At 38.8% G+C, this 21685-nt stretch overlaps 1 pseudogene; it reads right to left on the reverse strand.

Annotated features, from left to right (window-relative positions):
• Positions 1-2973: 2973 nt before the first annotated feature.
• LOC101398765 (heterochromatin-stabilizing protein CFDP1-like) lies at positions 2974-4695 on the reverse strand (annotated as a pseudogene).
• Between the last annotated feature and the right edge of the window lie 16990 nt (positions 4696-21685).

Consider the following 21685-nt stretch of genomic DNA (forward strand, 5'->3'; position numbering starts at 1 on the left):
AGGAGAGTGGCATTCTCCTTTCCAGTCAGAATTGGAGCTGGCCAGAGATGCCCACTTGAAGTGTCCTTTCCCCTGAGCTGCACCCTGAATTCATTTAGTCTTCTTAGATGAAGGTCGCTGTCAGGCTCCCACCCCAGCAAGGAGAGGGCCACAGGAAGAACAAAGGGGCAAGTGAGTTTTAAATTCTCTTACTGCTCCCACTGAAACCTAAATCTCTTGGTCCTACTGTATCCTTAAGAATTCCATTTTGTCATCGATCCATATTAGCAGTCTCTCTACCCGGACATAAGAAGGGGTTTACCCAGCGTGGCCACACACTTCCCTAGAGGTATCCTGTGAAACCTCAGTCTCACAAATCTCTGATCCTTTGGTACAACAAATTGGGGGAATGCTGCATATCAGAATCTTCTCTGAAGATTCCCAATACATACTAGCATCTTCAAAGCTTTAAAAAGTGCAGAAGTGGGTTGACTTTGATTCCACATTTCCCAATCTAATTTGACCACAGGATCCTATTTACCCTAGAATACATCTTGAGAATTTTTGCCCAAAATAGAGGTACAAACATTTTATCATCCTCCTCCTCCTCCTCCTCCTCTTCCTCATCATCATAACACAAGTGGCATGCCTCCAAAGGGCATTTGGACTTGAAAGAGCTGTTGGTAACAGAAGAAATCAATCTGTAACATTGGACTTTAGGGCGTCATGGCCGAACGGTTAGAGATGGTTTAAGACAATGTTAGGGGACCATCTGTACACACTTCAAATTCCAACATCTTGATGACTGTTGTTCTAGCCATTCATAAAGCAGACCTTGCGCCTATTCACAAAGTGAGGATTATAACAGAGGATATTATTTGTCACTTGATTATGTTTCCATGCTATTATTCTCAGATTTGGAATTAGTTGCCACCAGATGAATGTACTTTAACACATGCACTTTTTAGTTTTTACTTGTAGAATCTATGGAATGATTAAGGTGTAAAGCCTGCTAATTTTCCTTGGTTAATAATAAAGCCAGTTTAAATCACTATAAGAAATCTTATTTAAATTTGCTCTTTAAAACATTCTGCTCAGGTATAAACTTGTACAGTACTGGTAACCACACATTTGGTGAAAGGAGAGAATCTGTGTGCTCAAGCATATGCTAAGATAAATCAAGTGCATGAGGCCAATAGCCATGCCTAGAAATACCAATACTAGGAGTGAATGAAAGGCCTCCTTTAGGAGTGGAATCACTACCACTAGGACTTCATAAACCTTACCAAAACCTTGTGTCTCAAATGACATAAAATACATCTCAATGGTGACTTTTAATTTCTTGTTTGCTTTTATTATTTATTTATTGCTTTAATAATGCAACTGCCCTGGTCTTGGCATATCTGGATCTTTTCTCCCTCTTGTGCTAAAAGCAAATGGAGGGTATAGTTTGGGCTCTCCATTGATGAAATATATTTCTTAGTTTCTAGTCATATTAATCTGCCAACACAATGCTCAGGAAATGTAGGAAAATGAGCCTCTGCAATCAGGGCCGCCACATATGGTGGTGCAGGTTGTGGACTATACAACCTGCACAACTATACACAGCAGTCCTGTGCTGCAATCTTCAATGGGGCCTTGTGCCTCAATCTTCCATGCTTGCAGAAATAGGTTGACTGAAGAAGAGGAGTTTATAAAGGAATCTTATGAAATTCTATATATTTTTTTCACACAAGAAGCATGGTTGATAATTTATTATGTAAATTTAAGTTCCACACTCTTTATTATGGTATAAGGTAAATTTTTGCAGTTGAGAAAAAATTTTAGTGAAATAAAACTTGAATAAAAATTAGAAGTGAAAGGCATTGTGATATTTTCTATTAAGAGAAAAAAATCCATTTTTTTAATATTAGAAAAAAAGAGGAGAGATTAAAGTGCATGGTTCTTGGCAACCACTACATGAATATTATTCTGCTGGTTGCCTGCTCCTTTTCTAACACACCCCTTTCCTCAATCAGTTCAAAATGCAAAATGTCTGTGGCTGGCATGTTGGATTCAACAGCAAAATTTCCCTGAGATGTGTTTTTATATATTTGCTGTCAGTAGAGACTGAACCAGTGAAATTCTTCCAGCTTTCAATATTAAAGACATGAAACACTCTTCACAACCCCAAACACCCTTTTCCCAGAAAGATAATGTCAGACACTAAGAAGAAAACAATACGTAAGCAAGATATGAGGTTAAATATATACCATTTTCTAGGAAGCAATAATTAAATATATCCTAATCTTTTGCTCCTGAAATTATATATATTGTCCCTCAGTAATCAACACTGTTCGTTTTATAAGATATTGTCTTCTTAGATCTCTTTTTGGTTGAGCATATGGATATACCCTTAAAGTAACTTTTTTTTTTTTAATTTTATTTATTTATTTATTTTTCCCCCAAAGCCCCAGTAGATAGTTGTATGTCATAGCTGCACATCTTTCTAGTTGCTGTATGTGGGACGCAGCCTCAGCATGGCCGGAGAAGCGGTGATGTCAGTGCGCGCCGGGGATCGAACCCGGGCCGCCAGCAGTGGAGTGCGCGCACTTAACCGCTAAGCCACAGGGCAGGCCCTGGATATACTCTTAAAAATGATTGCTCTTGTATGATTTTCTGTTGAGATCCCAATTGACTCAAAGGCATCACAGCTATTTTAAGAGAGATGTGGTGGGACTGTTTTATTATATTTAAATATAATGTAGATAATTGTTTCCTGCTTATTAGGAAACATCAAATCCATGGAGATTTTTTTTCAATACTCAAAAAATTGACATATATATGACAATATTATATATATAATAATATACATAATATATGGCAGCCAAGTAACTATATATATATCCTCAGCTGCATGGACAGAGGTTGTAGAGAAGTAAGACAAGGGAATGGATTTCCTCTCTGTAGGGTGAGCTAAGGCATCCCTTTAATTGACTTTTTATTTATTTATTTTAGGACCAACTTGTATTTATTTATTTATTTATTGTTTTTTAAAGAACAAACTTTTAAAAGTAAAATGAATGAAACCACTGAGATCAAGACACAAAGACAGAAATTCAAAGTAGAAAACAAGACCTTGCCGGGAAACAGTTGATGAGAAACACCGGAAACATTTCACAGATGCACAAAAAGCTCACATTGTAAACAGGATTAAGCTGCTATTGATTTCCCCCCACAACATCAGGGTTTCATTTTGCTCAGCCTGAGATCTCACTCAATTTCAAACTGCCTGTGATCCACTCGGTCTAGAAAAGCTTTCCGTTCAATGTACCCTTCCTTCCCTTGGTTATGGATGGTGATGGTGCTCAGGGCAAGCTGCCCCAGGAAGCACCACTCTGGTATGCGGATTATTTCGAGCTGAAGACAATAAGGATATTTGACCTCCCCCACTAACTGCCTAGAGAATCTGGCATGGTGGCTCATTCCTGGAACAGATCTTCTATCATGATGGCTATAAAGATAATGTAAAATAGATGTTGCAATGGGAGGGGCACCAAGCCCCTTTTATCAAAAAACTCTATCTCCCCCTGACCAAATTATCAATAGATGACCCTGAAAAGAATTGTCCTTCTGCCCTCTGAAGTCCCAGGCCACTACCCACCCCCAACACGTTCCTTCGCCTTTAGCTGCAATACTTAAGAAAGCAGCTTAGACAGAGGGATGAGTTGCTCATTACTGAGTTTCTCCCATGTATACATGTTATTAAACTTGGTATTATTTTCTCCTGCTAACCTGTCTTGTTGATTATTTGGCCAGCCAGAAGAACCTTAAGGAAAAGGGCAGAGGGTGATTCTCCCTCTTCCCCCTACAATGGCTAGTTCTTCACTAATGCCCTCTTCCTCCTTGAAGCTCTCCCAGTCCAGTTTGGACTTCTCTAGGGTGCTCATCTTCTGCTTCTTGGCTCCAAATTTCCCCAAAAGGCTGCTCATGCCACTTGATCTTTTTAACCCTGACCCAGCAGGGAGTGACGGCAGAGCTGCAGGGACATTAGCCTGTGGGGTTTTTTTTCTCATTTTGCTTGAAGAAGGATTTGGCTTTTTTAGATGTAGCATCCACTTCCTTAGTCACCCTGAGTTCTTCACCAGCAAAATCAAACACCTTGGTGATTTTAACTTTTTCTGTTTCTTTAGATTTCTCTAGCTCTTCTGCTTTGACCAACAATTTACTTGAACTCGTCTCTTCAGTCTCCTCTCCTTTTTTAACTTTTGTACTCAGGGGCACTTTTGATTTTGGTCCTACGTCGTTGAGGAAGCTGGCCCATAGTTCATCCTCCTCCTTTTTCCTCGCATCCTCTGACCCAATGCCTTCTTCCTGTTCTGCAGCTGTGTCTTCCTCCTCACTGCTACTTCCTCCAGATTCCGCGTTGGCATCCTCCTCTTCCTCTTCTAATGAGAGGCCACCTTGTTTTCCCTTCCTGGCCGGAATGCTCTGAGCCTCTCTTTTTTTCCCTTTGGTTTTCTGTGTCTGCTCTTCACCATCCACTTCATCTTCCTTCACTAATTCATTTACATCATCTTCACTATACTCTCCACCCGACGGCACGTAGTCCTCGTCCTCCTCCGAGGTGGAGAAATCTTCAGGGTCGAATTCCTCCATGGCGTTGCCGCACGGGGTCGGCCGAACCACAGAACCGAAGCGGGTGCCCCCAACTGCAAAGTTCTAGAGAGAGACCATTGAGGGGCGGCGGCGGCTGGGGCGGCCCCGCAGTGTGTCTAATTGACTTTAAAAGACCAAGCAGCTTGCAGCTGAAATGCAAAAATGGTATGCAACGAAGGAAGTAGTCTGGAGGCCATTATCAGCCTGGTTGTAAGAGAGACTCCACAGTGAGCTGGGATTGGGGCTGGGGGCACTCTGCTGACCAAACTTAAGCATTAGTGAGAAAAATACCAAATTCTACCTGTATGAATAGGGCTCTACAAACTTACTTGGTGAGGTTATTTAATGTTTTGCTTTGTTCAAACTTATTTTCATAGTCTCTTTCAAAGTAGTGGGCATATGGCTAGAATCTGTGTCTCAAGTAAATCATAATTGGGGCCTTTAGTTGGACTAGAAAAACAAAATGTTTCTTTCTTCCTAGAAGCAAGAGACCCTACTTGCAGGAAAAGTATCTATGAAGAGAAACAGACTCAGAGTAGCAAACTTGGAAATCTGAACTTTTACTAAGTGATAACATTGTTGTAATAGTGTTATAAGGTGTTTAATTTTATGGTTTAATGATGGGAAAAAAATAAGGAAAATATATGATAAATTTCTAGGTTTTTAGCAAAGTGCTCATACTTTAAATCTTCTTATACTTAACTGGTAATCTCTGAATATGAGAAGAGTTCGTATTTAAAAATGATAGAGAGAAAAAATATTTATGGAAAAGGAAACTTGTTAAATAACATTTGCCTTTAAATAGCATTAAAAAAAACTTCATGATAACAGTACAGAACCACAGGCACAAATACAAAACATTCAGTAGAATTTAATGTGGTGTTTTAAAAGTGTTATCAATGGACTACCTGCATCAGAATCACTAGGAAGACTTACAAAAATGCAGATTCATAGGCCCCACCCCAAACTTTTTAAATTGAGGTAGATGAGAACTCTGGAATCTGCATTTCAACTAATACCCTAATGTGACACCCCGAGAACACTAAGATATGAGAACCACTGCACCAAAGTTTCTTGTAGATAAAATAGACATGATGTGCCCATTTTTGTATCCTCAGTATGTAGCATGCTGCCTGACTCATGCAGACGTTCAATAAATGTTTACTGAGCAAGTCGTATAGGGGAGATGGTCTTTCTCCTCTTAATCACAGCTTAAGTCCAAGCATTTACCTAAGGAAAGTACTCACGTATGTTCTATAGTTACAAGGGGAAAACAAGTACAGCAAAAAAAAAAAAGTGAAAGGTGGGGCTGGCCCCGTGGCATAGTCATTAAGTTTAGTGCACTCTGCTTTGGTGGCCCGGGTTTGCACGTTCGGGTTCTGGGTGCGGACCTACACCACTCATCAGTCATGCTGTGGCAGCAACCCACACATAAAGTAGAGGAGGATTGTCACAGATGTTAGCTCAGAGCTAGCCTTACTCAAGCAAAAAAAAAAAAAAAGGAGGAAGAATGGCAACAGATGTTAGCTCAGGGCTAATCTTCCTCAGCAGGAAAAAAAAAAGCGAAAGGCAAAAGACACAGATTGGCCAACTGGAAATATATTATAAATGTATTTAATGTGCATATTTAATACATGATATAAATGCGTAAGCTCAATTAATGTGCTATAAAAGTGTCAGCTCAATTAATTAAAGCATGAAACTTTTCTGCTCAGAGGCACCACTTAAGAAATAGCAATGGATCAACATAGTCCCAATATTTCAATTGCAAAAAATTTGTAAAATATTTGCATCTTATGGATGAGTAGAATAATTTTTAATATAAAAATTAGCACATTTAAAATTGCAATGGAAAAATCCTAGAATGAATGTGCCAAAGTAGAGGATTGGAGTGAGTTTGGATAGGATGTATAAAAGGGCCATTATAACTATTCTATTAACAGGTTGCGAGAGCAGCTGGGCTGGATAGAGTTGGTGGTTGGCTTGGCAGTGATGAGAATGGGAAGTTAGACCAGTATGCAAAGATGCATCAGAAATAGGTCTGATTGGAGGCCAGCCCGCTGGCGCAAGCGGTTAAATGCGTGCGCTCCACCGCTGCGGCAGCCCGGGGTTCACAAGTTTGGATCTCGGGTGCGCACTGATGCACTGCTTGGCAAGCCATACTGTGGCGGCGTCCCTTATAAAGTGGAGGAAGATGGGCATGGATGTTAGCCAAGGGCCAGTCTTCCTCAGCAAAAAAAAAAAAAAGAGGAGGATTGGCAGATGTTAGCACAGGGCTGATCTCCTCACAAAAAAAAAAGAAAAAAAGAAATAGGTATGATTGACTAAAGGATGAATATGAGAAATGAATACAAATGGCCTTTAAAACTGTGCATGATCAGAAAAATCTGACCTTAATAAATTTATTCTCCAATTTACAAAAGCAAATGTTTGCTTACTTCAGCTCTTTACTGATTATAACTTACAGTCTTTCCTATCTATTTACCTACTTATCAATTTTAAAGTAAATTTACAGCATGTTTCTGCATTTAAGTACTTTATTTAATAGATTAAAATGAATAAAGCATGGCTCTGATATCGCCAGAATCAACTTTTTGGTAATATGTAATATGAATTATTAAAAAATAGAAATCAAGTCCTGTCCATCCAATAAGTTTCTAATGAAAGGTCCATTTACCCGTTCATTTTTCAAAATAATGAAAGGATTGTTTTCCAAAATGGCATCTATAACTAACTTGTTTGCTACTTGAAAGTATTTCTCTTAGAAGCAGTGTCACATTACCAATGTGCATGTGTGTCTTTTAGATTAGTTTTCTAGGCTAGCCCACAAAATCAAGCCAGAGTCACTCTGAACTCAAAAGTCCACAAGAGTACTGAGTCTTTCTGAGCCTTGAGATCTAAAGCCCACAGTCAATCTGAAGTTCGAAGGGTAACTCAGTGAGTGGGTCTTCCTGCGTGCGTGTGTTGGGGGTGGGTCACAATCAAAGCGGTAGATCCAGTGGTCTTCTTCATTTGGGAAGAAGTTTTCAATCATGGGGAAGGGTCATCTTACAAATTCAAGATAGAATCTGGAAATTTCAGAGCCTAATCTCCTGAAAAGCTTCTACAAGGTAGAAATCATGGAAATGAGGTTTGGTGTTTTCATGTCTTCATCGTACAGAATACCAGTGAACAAATAACCTGAGATTTTGTTGATATTTTAAATAGATCAAGTCCAAGGGGAAAAAAAGCTATAGATAATTAGTAACCATTGAGTAGATGGCACACTTTTGACACCGCTTACAATAATAGCTCATGGACTCTCTTTTCCTGAAAACGTGGGAACCACTAGCATAAAAGTGGGAGACTAGAAAGAGAGGCCAACATGGCAAGGGTTTTTCCCTGTAATTAAATCAGAACCAATACCATTAGAAAATAAAACCCCATTAAAATATACAAATAAGCATATTGCTTCTTTACAAAACACAGAAATAAAAATTGTGGGGTTTTCACTTTCCCTTCCCAACAAAGATGCTATTTCTCAGCATTCCACACTTATATTACATTGGTTAAAGTGTGCTTCAGTGACTCCTTCAGGTGTTTCTCTTGCCATCCCATTTCCTGGGTTGTAAAATTTCAGTTGAGTGATACCATCACATAAAGGAGTTTTAAATTTTGTTCTATGCAACAATAATGATTTGAACTTATCTTTATCATACGACTATCTGGAAGCTGTGGTTCTTTTCTTTGCATACCATTAGGTTGACTTATATAGCCCACATTTTACAATCTTAGTGTGATGTATTGGGATCCATAAAGGTAGGCCTCAGTTTAGGAATTTTAAATTTCAGGCATGCTAAATTGGACAAAATCAAAATTATTTGGGAGATTCATATCAGGTCCTAATTAGCACCAGAAATATATTAGGATTAATCAGTTTAAATTTGTACTATTTTTTATTTATCTAAATCATTTAAAAATTGCTCCTAAGTCAAATTAGGGACTTGACTAAAACCCTGTTTTATATTATCTGTCTTCCTCACCCTAATTTCATTACAAAAGCCTATACATTCATAGAGCAAGTTTGTGATTAATTTTAAATTCACTTTACCAATGCTTGTTAATTAATCATGATTTAATTGCCATCTCAGTGTTGACAGATATACATGCAATATTTCATCATCGATCATTATCAAACATTCTTTGAAATCACTGGATGGATAACCACTATTTGGTAAGAGCCACAATATCAACACCAACTCTGCCTGACCACACTTCAGAGCATTTGAGAGGACAACTGGGCCATATATACAATCATTCAATTAGGAAATCACCTTGATGACACATTTGACAGGAGTCGTCCAACCACAGTTGGCAAGAAACTCACTACTCTTTACGTTTTAGCTTACTGGATCTACAGACTGCTCTAACCCTTGAGAATTTTCCCCGTAGTGGGCTAACACTGCTTCACTCTTCTGCTTAAGTTCTACTCTTTGCTCTGGTACAACTCTCAAAAAATCTAAGTGATTCTTTCACTTAAAGTCTTCCATTCTTTAAAGGGAGCTGTTCTATCACCCTGAAGTCACAGCTTTTCATTCTCCAGTCTCCCCATTCTTTTCTCCAGCTTAATTAGACTACAGTGGAAGGAAGTGAGACCCTCAGTTCCCTTGGTCTGGACTTCACTATCAATTTAGCCTAAAACCACTTCTATCTATCTATCTATCTATCTATCTATCTATCTAAGCAACTTGCCTCATATTGGGGGCTCATGTAGAGGCTGGAGTTTGGGACTGTTACTGGGTTTTGTTAACATTTATCGAGTTCCTACTATGCCTAAGACGTAGAGTTGTCAGATAAAATACAAGATATTGAGTTAAATTGGAGTTTCAGATAAGCAACGAATAATATTTCAGTATAAGCATGTCCCAAATATTGCATGAATATACTTATACTAAAAAATTATTCATTGTCTATCTAAAATTTAAATTTAGCTGTGTGTCTTGTAGTTTTATTTGCTAAATCTGGCAACCTTATTAAGACTTCAACCTTATTAAGACTTCGACTCATTTTATCTTCATAATAACATGGTGAAATTAGGTACAATTATACTCCCATTTTACTTTATTTTATTTTATTTTATTTTTTTGTGAGGAAGATCAGCCCCGAGCTAACATCCAATGCCAATCCTCCTCTTTTTGCCGAGGAAGATTGGCCCTGGGCTAACAACCATGCCCATCTTCCTCTACTTTATATGGGACACCGCCACAGCATGGCTTGACAAGTGGTGCGTTGGTGCACGCCAGGGATCCGACCTGGAAACCCTCGGGCTGCCAAAGCGGAGCACGTGCACTTAACTGCTGCACCACTGGGCCGGCCCCTATACTCCCATTTTATAGATGAATAATCTGATGCTAGCAGAGTCCCCCAGCTAGTGAGCATGGGTGTGGGGATTCAAACTTAAGCTGTCTAAAACCACAATGCTTAACCCTGGCCAGGTGTTAGAAACAACTGTTGAACTTAAGAAAAATATAGATATCAGGGCCTACTGCAGACCTACTGGATTAGACTCTTCAGTGGAGGAGCCCAGGCATCTGTATGTTTGAATAGAACTGCAGGTAATTCTGATGTGCAGCTAATGTCGAGAAGCTCTCTCTCACTGCTCCAGAAGTTTTTACACAAAGTCTGTTAAGACAATGTTCCACTTGAGAAATTAATTTTTTGAACATAAAAACAGAATTTTACATTTATCTGTTAAATTGTTAGATTAGGCCTATTTTGATAGCATTTTAAGTTATTTTTAAATCTTAATTCTGGTACTTCTGAAGATTTCCATTTCTGTAGAATAATGGTTTTTAGCTTCTTTTAGAGTCACATAAATTTTGGGGAATTTTTTTTTTTATAATTTTATTTATTTATTTATTTTTCCCCCAAAGCCCCAGTAGATAGTTGTGTGTCATAGCTGCACATCCTTCCAGTTGCTGTATGTGGGGCACGGCCTCAGCATGGCCAGAGAAGCGGCGCATCGGTGCGCGCCTGGGATCCGAACCCGGGCCGCCAGCAGCGGAGCGCGCGCACCTAACCGCTAAGCCACGGGGCTGGCCCTGGGGAATTTGATGAAAGCTATAGATTCTCTCTCCAGCGGAAAAGAAAACACATATGAACACCCATGCAATTTTACACACAATCTCAGTGGTTCTGCAACCCATTTATAGATCTAAAAATCCATGGACCTCCAGGTTCAGAGCTCATTCTTAGAGGATTTTTCACTCTCCATTGCAAAATTTACTAAAAGTGATATTAATATATTGTTAAGTGTTATTAATTCTTCCAGTTAATTTCATTAAATTTTGAAGAATAAAGCTAGCTGCTTTTTCCATTGAAAAATAATTTTAGGAGAAATAAGTACTGCCATACCCTACTGGTGAAAGTGTAAATTAAAAAAAATTTTTAACTGTGGTAAAATACTCTAACATAAAATTTACCATCTTAACTATTTTTAAGTGTACAGTTCAACAGTTAAGAATAGTTAAGTACATTTACATTGTTGTGTAACCAATCTCCAGAATGCTTTTCATCTTACAAAACTAAAACTCTGTACCTATTAAACAACAGCTCCCCATTCCCTCCATATCCAGCCTCTGGCAACCACCATTCTGCTTTCTGTCTCTATAAATTTGACTACTCTAGGTAACTTATATAAGTGGAATTATACAGTATTTGTCTTTTTGTGACTAGCTTATTTCACTTAGCATAATGTCCTCAAGATATATCTATGTTGTAGCATGTGTCAGAATTTCCTACCTTTCAAAGGCTGAATAATATACCATTTTATGTATATAACACATTTTGTTTGTCCATTCATCTGTCAATGGACACTTGGTTTGCTTCCACCTTTTGGCTATTGTGACTAATGCTGCTATGAGCATGAGTGTAGAGAGTGGAAAATTATACAAAATTTCTTGGAGGAAATTTAGCAGTGTCAATAAACTTACTGCAGATTGGTGACTGATGAGATATATAAGGATTATAAAAGAGGATGATAAAATCTTGGTTAAGTAAAAGGTTAAGGTTAAACATTTAAGTAAGTATATTGTATAGAAAACGAATTAAAAATTTGTTTATTGGATCAGAATTTAGAGGGATTTAGAGTTAGATTGGAATATTACTGCTAAACTAGAGAAATCAATGTAAATTCAAGATTTTCAAGAGAAATACCTTTTCCAGCTCTGCCATCAAAATGGCCTAGCATTGTTATCATCCTGGCTACACCAGTACTAACATGAAACAATCTAATTTTTAAACCTAGTGTGTGCTCAGGTTTTGATCTGATTTTAGCAGCCATTAAAAGTAGCTAATTCCATGTCTTACAATAGAGAGAAAGATTAAGATAGGCTTAATATATCTTGCTGTTTTTGTAAAACAAGGATGTTTTAAAAATGTCAGGATAATGTTGAAAGGACAACGGAGTCAACTTAGAGGTAAGCCTGGTCAACTTGTGTCAATTTGAGCATTCAGAAAAAAAAGAAAGATAATTATGGCTAATTAACATGAGTTGCATCTGTGAAAATCCATGAGCCTGTAATGATACTCAAAACAGGAAAAGTCTACATATACTGTATTAAAAGGACATTGTGACCTAAATAAGGTGAAGACAATACAGTACACTTAATTTTTTAAAACGTGTTTTTAACAAATAGGGGAATGTTGATATTTGTGAGTGTTCTTTGTTTTTTTCTATAAATATATGATAATTGATAAATTATAGATACATTTTTATTGATTCTAAGACAGCTTTTTTTTTTTTTTTTTTACATGTTAACATCTCTGAAATTGTGCTTCTACAGAGGATGGCCTTTTTTATTTGTGAGGAATGTCAGCCTGGAGCTAACATCCATGCCAATCCTCCTCTTTTTGCTGAGGAAGACTGGCCCTGAGCTAATATCCGTGCCCATCTTCCTCCACTTTATATGGGACGCCACCACAACATGGCCTGACAAGTGGTGTGTCGGTGGGCGCCCGGGATCTGAACCCGGGCCACTAGCAGCAGAGCGTGTGCACTTAACCGCTATGCCACGGGGCCAGCCCCCAGAGGATGGCCTTTTTGATTGCTGTTGGTGAAGAGCTGTGTGTTCATACTTGGTCACAGCTGTTGATAATATTTTCATTTCAGTTGAGTAATGTGCATTGTTGGTATTTTATAGGTTGAATTTAACCGCCATTTGAAATGTCTAAAAAAAAGTTTCTTCTGTAATTTTGGCATTAGAATGAGGTATTGTGTACACAGAAAGGCAATGAAATAGAGCAGTGGAATGTGCGTTTGATACTAATGAAGGCTTCATCTTCAGAAGAATGTCAGCAAATTTTCCATATTTTCTTTCAAAATGCAACAACTAAGTGCTTTATGGAAACTGAGAAAGAAAGATACCCACAAGTAGAAGGCTATGCTATATTTTGTTACTAAGATACATACAAAAAGATTATAGCATACCAAGAAATACAACTGAATGCATAAAAATTGCCAAATTCCTTGTAATAAAAGACATTTCAGAGCAATGAGAGGCTAGTTTAACTGATGCCTGAATCATATAAAACTACTGTTAAGGCATTGTGTCATAATTAGCTTTTTCTTTCTTAGATGTATGTGTATAAAATAATGGAGCAGCTGACAATCAATAGCATCTTATATGTGATAAAATATGGTATGCATTTTTCTTCATTTGATTAAGAAGGGAAAAGGAAAGTCATGGAACTGTGAGATAGCCAGATAATAATGAAAAAAACTAGGAACTCTACCAAGGATAGAAAGAACTAGCAGAAGAGAGTCCAAGAGAGGTGGAAAGATGATGGATTAGCCGCTTGTTCTAAAGAGGGAGGCTGGCAGTACAATCTCTGTCCCTTGTCTCCATGGAGATGAACCTTTAAAGAGCCTATTGCTTCCAGGGGTAGTAATGCTTATATGGTTTCCTAATAGTGCTAGAAGACCAGGTCAATACTTAATAGGGACATGATATTGGTTTATATAATGCTGGCAAGCAAATGAAAAAGAATATGTGATTTCAGGAAAAAAAGATCATCTTTCAAGAAACTAAAATCTACCTGAAAATGTGGACATAACAAGTCCCCTTGACCCGACCGGTGGCCTAGGGGTTAAATGCGCGTGCTCCGCTGCTGGCGGCCTGGGTTCGGATCCTGGGCGAGCACCGACACACCGCTTGTCAGGCCATGCTGTGGCGGTGTCCCACATAAAGTGGAGGAAGATCAGCATGGATGTTAGCTCAGGGCCAGTCTTCCTCAGCACAAAGAGGAGGATTGGCATGGATGTTAGCTCAGGGCTGATCTTCCTCACACGTGCGCACACACACACACACACAAAAGTCCCCTTGATGTGAGTATAACCTAACTATAAAAAGGGGGCCCACTTTACAAAAAAAGATATACAGATGAAAAATAAGCATATGAAAAGATGTTCAACATCATATGTCATCAACGAACTGCAAATTAAAACAACAATGAGCTACTACTACACATCTGTTAGAATGGCCAAAATCCAGAACACTGACAACAACAAATGCTGGTGAGGATGTGGAGCAACAGGAACTCTCATTCATTGCTGATAGGAATGCAAAAAGGTATAGCCACTTTGGAACACAGATTGGCGGTTTCTTATGAAATTAAACATACTCTTACCACACAATCCAGCAGTTGTGCTTCTTGGTATTTATCCAAATGAATTGAAAATATATGTCCACACAAAAATCTGCACATAGATGTTACAGTAGCTATATTCATAACTGCCAAAACTTGGAAGCAACCAAAATGTCCTTTAGTAGGTGAATGGATAAATAAACTGTGGTACATCCAAACAATGGAATATTATTCATTGCTAAAAAGAAATGACCTATCAAGCCATGAAAAGACATGGAGGAACCTTAAATGCATATTGTTAAGTGAAAGAACATAGTCTGAACATAGTCTGAAAAGGCTATGTACTGTATGATTCCAACTATAGGACATTCTGGAAAAGGCAAAACTATGGAGACAGTAAAAAGATCAGTGGTTACCAAGAGTTAGGTGGGAGGGTGGGATGAACAGGCAGAAAACAGGATTTTTAGGGCAGTGAAACTACTCTGTATGATACTAAAATGGTGGACACCTGCCATTATAAATTTCTCCAAACCCATAGTATACACAACACCAAGAGTGAATCCTAATGTAAACTATGGACTTTGGGCGATAATGATGTGTCAATGTAGGTTCATCAATTGTAACAAATGTACCACTCTGGTGGGGGGATGTGGATAGTGGGGGAAGCTGTGCAATGGTGGGGACAGAGGGTATGTGGGAACTCTGTACTTTCTGCTCAATTTTGCTGTAAACCTAAAACTGCTCTAAAAAATAAAGTCTATTTTAAAAAAGGAAGAGGAGGGAGAGGTATCCTGATGATTGATGATTCAGGTTTGGATCACCTTGGAAGATGCAACTCCAGGTCAACTAAATTGACAACCCAGGCTCTCTAACCTGGTCTGGAGAAGTCTTTTTTCTTTTACTTTTGAATCTCATAAAATTACCAGAAAAGTATAATCCTGGCAAAGTATAGAAATTAGTATTATTATAACTTTAGGAAGGGATAAGAACAAGTATACAGATAATTTTTAAACATGAATTAAACTCACGGTGTTGCTATTTTAAAATAGTAAGTATAAGTTTTATTATTACTGCTGTTGAGGACACTTAAATATTCTAGATAATCCTTCATATTATATTAAACTTGCAATTAAATTTTAAATCATTGAAGAGATTTTAATTAATCAAGTTTAGAATCAAAGTTTAAATGCTTAAGAAAACATTTTCTTTCTAAGTTTTGTTTATTAGCGATATATGCTTAGAGCATTAATTACATTACAGGAGTGGAGAGTGCTCTCCATGCTTAAATGCCTATGAGATTTCGAGAATCCCCAAAATAGGTAATATAGATCAAAAGCCCTAAAAATGCGAGTACCCCTGGAACAACATAATCAACTTTGAGAAATGTACTTTAAGGAAATAATTAAAATATGAGCAAAGATGTAGCTATAAGGATATTAATTTTAGTGTTGCTAAGCATAGTAAAAGCAGAAACAACTTAAAAGTTCAAAAATGAGGCATTTGATATTGATAAACATCCAAAAGCTTGCAACTCCTCCTGCTAGGGAGGCTGTGAAGAATTAGTCACTGTCCACTGCTGGTGGGACTACAAAATGGTGCAGCCGGTATGCAGGGCAACTTGGCAGTGTCTATCAAAATTACAAATGCATTTTGACTCAGCAATCACACTCCTAGGAATTTATCTTAGCAATACACCTGTACTTGCAGGAAATGACATATGTATAAGTTTATTCTTTGTCCCTCTGTTCGTAATAGAAAAAGATGAGAAACAACCTTCTATAGAGGACACTGGTTAAATAAACTATGGTTCATCCACACAATTGTACATTTTGTGGCCGTAGGGGAGAATGAGGATGCTTTTGAGCCACTGATAATGGAGAAGCTCCAGAAATATATTAAGTAAAAAAAAAGTAAGGTGCAGTGCAATGTAAATAGTGTGTTCCCTTTTGTGTAAGAAAGCAGGGGAAGGAAATAAGAATGTATATTTGCATTTGCTTTTATTTGCGTAAGAAAACACTGGAAGGATACATAAACTAATAAAAGGGGTTACTTATGAGGAAACGGGGGTGGAGGGAAGGATGGGAGTGAGACTTCTCAGTGTTTACCTTTTTTACACTGTCCTGATTTTTGAACCATATGAATATGTTTTTATTCCAAAAATTAAAAATAGGAGAATTATTACATAATTATGATGTGTCTGTATGCTAGAATACAAGGTAGTGATTAAAATTGATGTTGTAGGTGTTTAAATACATAAAGAAATGTTCAAAATATATAATGAATAAAAAAGCAGGTTATAAAAAGGTAATGATTGATCCTATAATTTGAGGAATTGTATTTATTTCTTTAGTATAGCTTCCTAAAAACAGAGTGCCTCAGTAAAATATCCTTTTTTAAGTCTATTTGTTGAAGTCGTAACCCCCAGTACCTCAGAATATTACTATATTTGGAGATAGGGTCTTTAAAGAGGTAATTAAGTTAAAATGAGGTCATTAGAGAGGACCCTAATCTAATCTGACTGATGTCCTTATAAGAAGAGGAAATTTGGGGCCGGCCCCGTGGCTTAGCAGTTAAGTGCGTGCACTCCGCTACTGGCGGCCTGGGTTCAGATCCCGGTCGCGCACCGACACACCGCTTCTCCGGCCATGCTGAGGCCCAGTCCCACATAGAGCAACTAGAAGGATATGCAACTATGACATACAACTATCTACTGGGGCTTTGGGGGAAAAAAAGGAGGAGGATTGGCAATAGACGTTAGCTCAGAGCTGGTCTTCCTCAGCAAAAAAAAAAGAGGAGGATTAGCATGGATGTTAGCTCAGGGCTGATCTTCCTCACAAAAAAAAAAAAAAAAGAAGAAGAAGAAGAGAAAATTTAGACACAGATATGTACAATGGAAAGACCATGGAAAGAAACAGAGAGAAGATGGTCATCTGCAAGCCAAGGAGGGAGGCCTCAGAAGAAAACAACCCTGCCTACACCTTAATCTTGGACTTCTAACCTCCAGAATTGTGGGAAAATACACGTCTGTTGTTTGAACTACCTGGTCTATAGTGCTTTGTTACGGCAGCCCTAGCAAACGAGTATATTATTGATATACATTCTCAAAATTTCAGGAGCTTGTACCACCAGTGATGTATGAGAACGCCTGTTTCAAACCTTCTACTAGCTAATCAAGTAAGTCAAAATATGGTATCATGTCCTAATTTTCATTTCTTACATTTTCCTTATGTTAAACAGTAGTTTTACTGTTCTGAATTTGAATGTCATTACACTGCCATGATCAGTGAACTGACTGATTATTCTTAGAGGAATAAAGCTGAGCTGGAGGCGGTGACCAAGGTGTTATTGATAGTGCCCCCCTGAAGGAGGAATAAGGTTATAATGCCACCCACAGCTTCACAGTCAATATTGCCCCCTTTGTGTGTAACAGTCCTGACTGGGGCTGCTCCCCACCCTACTCCTCTTGCCACCTCTCAGGCCTCACTGTGACTGCTATTTTTCCAGCTTTAACACCAGCTTTCCCCAAGACCACACCTAGGCAAGTATGTGGCACAGGCTAGTATTTCAATCTCAGAAATAATGAGAAAAATCTCCATAATGAGCACATTTAATGGGCTGAAAACCACAGTAAACAAAGAGAATTTCTCTGTGCAAAAACAAAACAAAACATACAAAAACCAAGTCTTAAAGCTCAAAGATACTTTGGACTGTGAAGTTTTTTGCACTGTATTGCAACATTCTTATATCTGAACCATCTAGTGACCAAACTAGGATGCCTTACAGGGAGAACCTGCTGGCTAATTAATTTAGGGCAAGGTTAATTCATCAAGAACGTCATGAAATGTGGAGGGAAGCTAGGAACTGCTAACAGGAAATAGGCTTCTCTGATTGTTACCAGCAGGAGAAAGGAAGCTGCATTTGAACTTGAATACATCCCAGAGGCTGAGAGGAATTTCACACAGCAGGTACATACAGCTGGGGGCATACCGGGGGAGCAGTTATGAGCAGCCAGCTCAGAAGGCACTTCTTACAAGTATCTTTAGAGATACGTCCACTTTATCTCATAAGATCTTTGCGGCACATGAAAACCTTACTTCTGGTTGATTTCTCTGCTTCCTGCCGTATGTTATGTTCTTAGAAACTAAAAATCGCTCTGAAGACAGATGCTCAACAATTCAGAGAACTCGAATCTTACACGGTTGTCAGTGTCCATAACACACAGTAGATATTGCTGTAGAACCTTTCATGCAGCAAAAATTTAAAGTGTAGTTTTATTATTTACCTGGCTCACTTTCTATAACAGATTTTGGTGGTAGGAAGCCTTCTGGTTTTCACCACAAGTTATTTCAAACCGTTTGCCATGGTAAATTCACTTCCTCTTCCTTTTTTTGCATAGTTAAACTTATCTGAGACATCAATATGGTTACCCCGTATTTTAACACACCAGAAATATAATATATAAAGGTAATTCATTGATGTGCACACCAAAGTTTAATTTTTCAATGCTATTTTCCACTGACCACTCTGAGTCTAGTATTCTACATCATAAATATATCTGGTGATAGCTGAGTTAAATGGATGCTCCTTCTCCCTCTCCTCTTGGTTTAAAGCCTGTCTAACAAGCATTACCAGTTTGGAACTCCAGAAATTGATTAGCATCTGCATAACTGCAGCCTGGGCACTCCACCAGCTGTGTTTTGTCATAGAAAAACATTCCTGGTTCCCTCCCCCAAACTCCACTCCTCCTTATGCTGCCTTTTCACTACTTGAACTTCACATCCCCAAATTTCCTGAGATCTCTTGGGTTGATGTTATCTTTATATCTTGCAATAAATCCCGACATTTGATTTCATCATATCTTTCTTGCCAGGGTAAGTTAATATGTTCCCTCAAGCAAATAAGAGACATCCTATTAGACTTTCTTTATCAACGTCAGTGTGGTCTAAGGGAGAAGGATTCTGAACCAGGAGATAGAAGATTTCAATTCCAGCACCAGCTTTTTTTATAACTGGTGATGTGACCTTGGAAAAGCAATTTAAGTCCTCTGTACTTCCAGCATGTAGTTTCCCGACTGTAATAAATATTATAAATCCATTCTGTCCTCATCATTTTTATCATCAAAGAACATTTATCAAATGCCTAGTTGGTGATGGCACTGTCGGGGGAAGAGGGAGAATCTCCCTCTGCCCTTTCCCTTAAGGTTCTTATGGCTGGCCAAATAATCAACAAGACAGGTTAGCAGGAGAAAATAATACCAAGTTTAATAACATGTATACATGGGAGAAAGCAGGGACACTGCGTTTCTCCACACAATAGCAGAAATTCTCGTGTTAAATATCATTTTCAGCCAATGACAAAGGAGGATTTGGGGGTGGGGGGAGTCAGTTACAGGAGATTACCACTAAAGCACAGTAAACAAGAGTGAGGTTTAGGGCCGGCCCTGTGGCTTGGTGGTTAAGTGTATGCACTGCAATGCTGGTGGCCCGGGTTCGGATCCCGGGTGCGCATAGAGGCACCACTTCTCCCTCCATCCTGAGGCCGAGTCCCACATACAGCAACTAGAAGGATGTGCAGCTATGACATACAACTATCTACTGGGGCTTTGGGGGGAAAAAATTAAATAAATAAAATCTTTAAAAAAAAAGAGTGAGGTTTATTATACAGCCCCCAAGGCCTCCTCTTCCACATTGATAAGTTACTAGAAATGAGCTCACCCCCCCCTTTTTCTCAATACAGAGAGGGAGATACCTTTACAAATGGAGACTTCCCTTGTAAATGATTGTCTGACAACTCCTCGCAGGGCCATATAAAGAATGTGGCCAGAGAGACAGAACTCCCAATAAGATGGGCTTGTTGGTGCCTTTTCTATTGTAACCTCTATCCTAAATTATCTTTTATAACAGTCATGATAATAACCCCTTCCTAAAACAGATTTTTTGGTTTTAAATTCTTTAGGCAGTTTGGGAGGGGAAACTCAAATATTTTCCTGAGCTCTCTGAGTCCTTATTGTCTTCAGCTCGAAATAATCCGCATACCAGAGTGGTGCTTCCTGGGGCAGCTTGCCCTGAGCACCATCAGCACCTTGCAGGGTGAGGCAGGCAATCAGGGCCCCCATTAGTCAGAGGTCTAAAGCAGAGCATTTGAGCTTCATACAAGGCTTTGCTTATATGAACCTCAAATGAGAATCTGTTCACAAAGTTTTACCGCTCTTTGGGGAAATAAGAGGAAAACACACAGTAAAAGCCTTTTTAAGAAAAATAAAGCCAAATTTATTTAATATTTTTAAAAAATCTGTTCTTTAAGGGCCGGCCCCGTGGCTTAGTGGTTAAGTGCGTGCGCTCCGCTGCTGGCGGCCCGGGTTCGGATCCCGGGCGCGCACCGACGCACCGCTTCTCCGGCCATGCTGAGGCCGCGTCCCACATACAGCAACTAGAAGGATGTGCAGCTATGACATACAACTATCTACTGGGGCTTTGGGGGAAAAATAAATAAATAAAATTATTAAAAAAAAAAAAATCTGTTCTTTAAGATTACACCTAACATTTTTTTTGTGTAAAAAATGTCATTTCTTTTATGAAATTATGGTCATAGTAGATGTTACTTTCTAAAATTGTCCTCACCAAAATTTTTTTAAAAAATTGCTTTTTAAAAAAATTTTATCTCCAAAAGGTTTTGCTAATGGGTGAATTCCAAGTCCGAGCTCTGAACTGGGCCTTATCTCTCTTGAGAAGGAGCTTGCATTCCACCTCTAGCAGCCGTCATCCTCTTCCAGACTTTGTGGTGTGTAGTTTTAGAACATTCTGAGCTGGTGGTCTCTGAGCAGGCTGGGACCCATGTCTGCCCTGCCTTTTAGTGTCCATGTGGTGTGGGTAAGTCCTTTAACCCCTCTGCACCTCAGGCTCCTCATCTGTAAAATGGGTCAAGAGAGGTCACCTTTTAACCTAATGGGTGACAAAGACTCTCTCCTTGACCTAACTCTAGTCTGTCTTGTCTAAACTCTCAAGGCCCTGACCTTGGGCTCTATCCTTGAGCCGTTAGTCCAGTTTTAGCAAGAGTCCTGCTGGGTCAATTTAGTGGGAAATCCCCCACCCACCGTATCTGATCAAATTCCTCATCCCCCACCCTCGATATCTTATCACTCTGGCTTGCCTTCAGCAAGAATCCTGTTAAGTCGGTCTAGCAAGAATCCCATTAGCCTTGATGTTTTATCTTAGCAATTTTCCATATGCTGATTTCCACCCTGCTCTTCAGCTATAAATCTCCACTTGTCCTTGTTGTATTCAGAGTTGAGCGAGATTTCTCTCCCTTACTACAAACCCCATTGTAGTAGTCCCCTTGAATAAAGCCTTCTTTTTAACAAGTGTTATGAATAATTTTTTCTTTAACATGGGACACCTGAGAATTACATGTGCATATGCATAGCTCTCTGTGCCCCATTCCCTGG

This window comes from Ceratotherium simum, chromosome 9, assembly GCF_057802395.1.
Source record: "Ceratotherium simum simum isolate JZ-2026a chromosome 9, ASM5780239v1, whole genome shotgun sequence".
NCBI lineage: Eukaryota > Metazoa > Chordata > Mammalia > Perissodactyla > Rhinocerotidae > Ceratotherium > Ceratotherium simum.